Raw genomic sequence first — 6,340 nt, 5'->3', positions numbered from 1 at the left:
CTCTCACTTTAATCGACCAAGGCAGGTACTGAGATGATGCAGGGGCTGTAGGAGAGTATAATGATCACAGGTTAACGGGGTTTAGGGAAGAAACCAGAGGATAATAGAGTGTAACTAAATTCTGGAATCATGCCTGCCAAGTGTTCGATCATATGGCCGCATGAGATTTTTATTTGAATTTTGAAATTCTTTTTGGTGAATCTCCTTTATATAACTAAAGTGAAGTATTGGTGGTGGTGGCACTCAATTTGGAGTTGTTTTGCAAAATGTCAAAAGTGACATGATCTTCACTTTATTCCAGCATCCCTACTTGTCACTTTTATTCTAGTCAACCTAGTCAACTTTGGCCATGGTGGTCAACATCAAAGTTACTCACCTTGACATGGTCTTGGATGACATGGCTTTGGTTGACCAAGTTTAGTTCAAGAAATGAGAAAAACAGAGGTGTAAAGTAGTGAAGAAAATATTTTTGGGCCATGTGACCATTATCATATGTATGAAGAAATCTTGATTTCTTTGGGTTTGATTCTTGATCCAAGGATGCATTTGTGTTAGTTTATCATATTAAAGTATTTTAGAAGCAAGAGGGCAAGCAATTATGGCCTAGGTTGAAGAATGGCCAATTGGCATATTGTGTATGTAAGTGAAATATGGGTTTCTCCCATTTTCTTTATTTCTTCTCAAATTAGGGTTTGATCATCTTTGTTAGGGTTCATTTAGCAATTGATAAACATACTAACACTCATCATGGCAATAGCACATAGGAAAAGCACTCAAAGGTATAAACTATATGTGGCACTATATGCATGTAAAAAGTTTTTGTTTGTTGCAAATTTTGAATAATGAAACTCTCTCTTGATTTTATTATTGTTGAAACTTGGGATGTTACAGTAGGCCTTACCAACAAGGACTAAATGCTTTTGGCCTGCCGCCACCTCTTTAGTCCCGGTTTGTATCTCTGATCAGGACTAAAGTTTCCTAACGAACCGGGACCAACGGGATTCGTACGCTTGGGCGGATTCGGGGCGACGTGGCCAGGCCTTTAGTCCCAGCCCAGGACATGGTCGGGACTAAAGGGACCTAACGAAAGGCCTGTTTTCTACTAGTCCTAGATCGTATACTTATGGACTCTAAACAGGAATCAAAATTCCCAGTGGTCACTGTACGCGCTTTACCTCAGGTGGCATGCTCTCATACTGGTAACTACTGGAACGCCTAGACTGCAATGTAAACGCCAATTCAAATTTGAACATGGTTGGTTAAACCGAGAAGGTATTTTTTTTGATTTGGTTAATGGTGGCAACCCCATTCAAAGGTGGAATAATAAACTACACGCTATGCATAAATACCTTGGTGGATGGGAACGACATTTGGTTGGGCAGCTCAAAACTGAAAAGCTTCGCCTATCATCCTTGATTGATGAGTTGGAGGCTATCGCTGAGGTTAGGCCGCTATATAAGCAAGAGATTAAACTAAAAAGTCAATATAATGCGATGATGGTTGGCCCATTGTGAGAAGAGGAGCTCAAATGGCACGAACGCTCTAAGGCTCAATTCATTTTGAAAGGAGACTCGAATACAAGATACTTCCATAATGTCGCTAATGGTAGATATCGGAAGAAACTTATTCGTTCTCTGGTACATGATGAGGGTACGATAGAGGGCCATGAGCAACTTCAATCCTACATTACTAATTAATATAAAAAATTGTTTGGGGAACCAGAAGAAGGAGACTGCTGAATGGAGGAGTCCCGAATAGATGAAATTCCTCAAGTTTCCGCTGAGGAGAATGCTTATCTTGCCGCGCCTTATTCAGATGATGAGGTAAGAAAGGCTGTGTTCCAAATGGAGCACAGCAAAGTCCCACGACTAGATGGTTTCCTAGCCTAGTTCTATCAAAACTTCTGGGAGATAATTAAATCGGACCTGATGGCGATGTTTATTGCTCTACAAGAAGGACAACTCGAGCTATTTCTCCTTAATTTCGGTGAGATAATTTTGTTACCTAAGGTTAATCAAGCAGAAATGATCCAACAATATCGACTTATCTGTCTCTTAAAGTTCGCTTCAAGATTGTCACAAAAACTGCAACTATTAGGCTGAATTTGGTGGTTGATCATGTAGTGCGACCCTCTTAGACAACGTTCATGCAGGGGAGAAACATCCTTGACGGGGTTGTAACCCTTCATGAAACGGTTCATGAGTTACATTGGAAAAAAGATGATTGATGTCATTCAAAAAATTTACTTTGAAAAAGTTTATGACAAGGTCAAATGGTATTTCCTTCAACAAACACTCAAAATAAAAGGTTTTTCTGATGAGTGGCGTGCTCTAATTCATAATTTTGTTTTCGGAGGATGTGTTGAAATCAAAGCCAATGATGACATTGATAGATACTTCAAGACGAAAAAAGGATTAGGACAGGCGACCCATTATCACCCATGCTATTTAATATAGTGGCTGATATGCTAGCCATAATTATTGAGCGCGCAAAAGTAGATGGTCATATTGAAGGGGTAGTTTCACATATTGTGGATGGCGGTCTATCTATTCTTCAGCATGCCGATGATACGATTCTATTTATGGAACATGACTTTGAGAAGCAAGAAATCTTAAGCTGATTTTATCAGCCTTCGAGAAGCTATCACGTCTTAAATTAACTTCCATAAAAGTGAATTGTTCTGCTTCGGCGAGGAACAAGATGATCTTTTTGGCTGTGGGATAGGCCAGTTTCCTATCAGTTATTTAGGCGTTTCGATTTATTGTCGGAGGCTTACAAATGTTGAATGGAGACACACCAAGGAAAGACTCCAAAAGCGCTTAAGTAGCTGGAAAAGCAAATTACTATCTCTGGGCGGACGGTTGGTCCTCATTAACTCACTACTCAATAATATGGCAATGTATATGATTTCCTTCTTCCAGTTGCCTAAAGGAGTGTAAGATTAGACTACTTCCGATCAAGTTTCTTTTGGCAAGGAGATAGTTAGAAAAAGAAATATCGGCTAGCTAAATGGAATGTCGTTTGCCGTCCAAATGATCAAGGATGACTTGGTATCCATGACCTTTGGATCAAAAACGGAGCACTCCTTGGAAAATGGTTATTCAAACTTCTAACTAAAGATGGAATTTGGTAAATAGTTCTAAATATAAAGTATGTCCGTGATACGTCTCAAACGTATCTATAATTTCTTATGTTCCATGCTACTTTTATGATAATATTTGAATGTTTTATACATACTTTACATCATTATTATACATTCTCCGGCACTAACCTATTAACAAGATGCCGAAGCGCTAGTTGCTGTTTTCTGCTGTTTTTGGTTTCAGAAATCCTAGTAAGGAAATATTCTCGGAATTGGACGAAATCAACGCCCAGGGTCCTATTTTTCCACGAAGCTTCCGGAAGACCGAGGGGATAACGAAGTGGGGCGACGAGGCGCCGCCACCATAGGGCCGCGCGGCCAGAGGGGGGCCCGCGCCGCCCTATGGTGTGGGCCCCTTGAGTCGCCTCCTGACCTACCCTTCCGCCTACTTAAAGCCTTCGTCGCGAATACCCCTGTACCGAGAGCCACGATACGGAAAACCTTCCACAGACGCCGCCGCCGCCAATCCTATCTCGGGGGATTCAAGAGATCGCCCCCGGCACCCTGCCGGAGAGGGGAATCATCACCGGAGGGGCTCTACATCATCATGCCCGCCTCCGGATTGATGCGTGAGTAGTTCATCCTTGGACTATGGGTCCATAGAAGTAGCTAGATGGTTGTCTTCTCCGCTTGTGCTATCATTGTTTAGATCTTGTGAGCTGCCTAACATGATCAAGATCATCTATTTGTAATGCTACATGTTGTGTTTGATGGGATCCGATGAATCTAGAATACTATGTCAAGTTGATTATCAATCTATCATATATGTGTTGTTTATGTTCTTGCATGCTCTCCGTTGCTAGTAGAGGCTCGGCCAAGTTGATACTTGTAACTCCAAGAGGGAGTATTTATGCTCGATAGTGGGTTCATGCCTCCATTTAATCTGGGATCGTGACGGAAGGTTCTAAGGTTGTGGATGTGCTTGTTGCTACTAGGGATAAAACATCAATGCTTTGTCTAAGGATATTTGTGTTGATTACATTACGCACCATAATTAATGCAATTATCTCGTTGTTTACAACTTAATACTGGAGGGGTGCGGATGCTAACCCGAAGGTGGATTATTTAGGCATAGATGCATGCTGGATAGCGGTCTATGTACTTTGTCGTAATGCCCTGATTAAATCTCATAGTAATCATCATTGATATGTATTGAATCTTGATTTGTCAATTGCCCATCTGTAATTTGTTCACCCAGCATGTTAGTTATCTTATTGGAGAGACACCACTAGTGAACTATGGACCCCGGTCCATTCTTTTACATCTGAATACATTCTACGCAATTATTGTTCTTTCATTGTTCTTTGCAAACAAACACCATCTTCCACTCGATACGCTTAATCCTTTGTTTTCAGAAAGCCGGTGAGATTGACAACCTCACTGTTACGTTGGGGCAAAGTATCTTGATTGTGTTGTGCAGGTTCCACGTTGGTGCCGGTTTCATTGGTGTTGCGCTGCACTACACTCCTCCACCAACAACCTTCACGTGCTTCTTGGCTCCTACTGGTTCGATAACCTTGGTTTCTTTCTGAGGGAAAACTTGCTGCTGTGCGCATCATACCTTCCTCTTGGGGTTCCCAACGGACGTGTACATCTACGCGCATCAGTCCGCTCAATTGCTTTGTCTCAGGTTTATTGGAAACCTCGGGACTCACACTTCTGGGCTGGCCTTATGGTGACAAAGAAGTTCTTCTTTCCATATGGGTGTTTCTCTATGAAAGATAGATCCCAGACAAGGTTCTGGGGAGATAAGTGGCTTGGTAATGCCACTCTTCGCAAACAATATATCCTACAATATACAATATTGTGTGTCACAAATCAGATACTTTAGCAAAGGTGATGAACACTTTACCTCTGAATTTAACGTTCAGACTAGATCTTGATGGTCCAAGGCTAGCATCCTGAAATGCTTTGCTTCAGCATATGGATATGGTCCAGTTAATGTATGGGAATGATGAATTTCGCTGGAATCTACACGAGAGTGGAAAACTCTCTATGAGATCCATATATAGTGCTTTGATCTAGCCTAACATGTCAGTTGATATTTAACAAATTGGAAAATGAAAATACCGTTGAGAACTAAGGTTTTTGCGTGGTATCTTCGTAGTTGGGTAATTCTCAGTAAAGACAACCTTGCAAGACGTAACTGGCACGGAAGTAAAAAAATGTGTCTTTTGTCATGATGACGAGACTATCAAACATTTATTTTCTTTCAGCACCATTTTCTAGATCTATATGGCCAGTCATCTAAATAGGTTCTACCTTATACCCGCCATGTAGCATTGCTAAATATTCAACAACTGGCCATTATTTAGTGATAAAAATACTTATTAGGATGGGAGCGCTTGCCATTATTTGGCCGCTCTGGCTATGTAGAAATGATAAGATTTTTAGTGATAAAAATTGTTCTCTCTTGCAGGTTATCTACCGGTGCTCTGCATTGCTTCGTTCATGGTTGTCTCTTCAGCGCGTGGAGAATTACAACCTATTTATGGAGGTATCTAAACGGTTGGAGAGGACACGGCGAGGGAATTTTTTCCCAGCATAAGTGGCAGCGTAATTTGCTGATTGGACCTCCATCACCCTAGACGTTCATTTGATTTCTGAGTTGATCTTGTATTTTGAACCTTTTATTTTGCGGGTAAGAAAAGACAAGTTCTGAATCAACTCTAGATATAGCTCATTAAAGCGATGATCAAAATTGGTGGCAATTCTCGCAAAAACAAGGTGGTAGCAGAGTCTATAGCAACATATAAGATGTCCATCCTGCAAAAATAACCAATACTGAACTGGGGTCTTCCCCATGTTTTTGTTTCTCCCACTTTCTTACCATTTTATTCATACTTAGGATTACAATGTCCTTTTCTACAAGCATTGATTTAACTAAGAAAGTTATAATTTTAGATTAATAAAATAGACAAAGTCAAAATGGAAACATAAAAGAGAATCCATCGCATAGCTATAGTTGGTTTCAAACACACCCCAGAGGCTGACAAAAATACCCCCAAGTTCTCCTTAAATACCGCCTAGGATATTGTTTTTTTTAGAACCCTACAGACTAGACCTAGTCTCACTTTTCGGTTCCAAATCGATTTTACACAACAAGGATGATTTATTTATAGGAAGTCTATTTTTAACAAATGACCACTTGAATTATTTAGAAAAATAGTTTATCTAAAATATTTGCCAAAAATTAAG

Source organism: Lolium rigidum, chromosome 3 (genome assembly GCF_022539505.1).
Source record: "Lolium rigidum isolate FL_2022 chromosome 3, APGP_CSIRO_Lrig_0.1, whole genome shotgun sequence".
NCBI classification, from domain to species: domain Eukaryota; kingdom Viridiplantae; phylum Streptophyta; class Magnoliopsida; order Poales; family Poaceae; genus Lolium; species Lolium rigidum.
The sequence above is the reverse complement of the archived record's forward strand: the minus strand, read 5'-3'. Positions refer to the sequence as shown.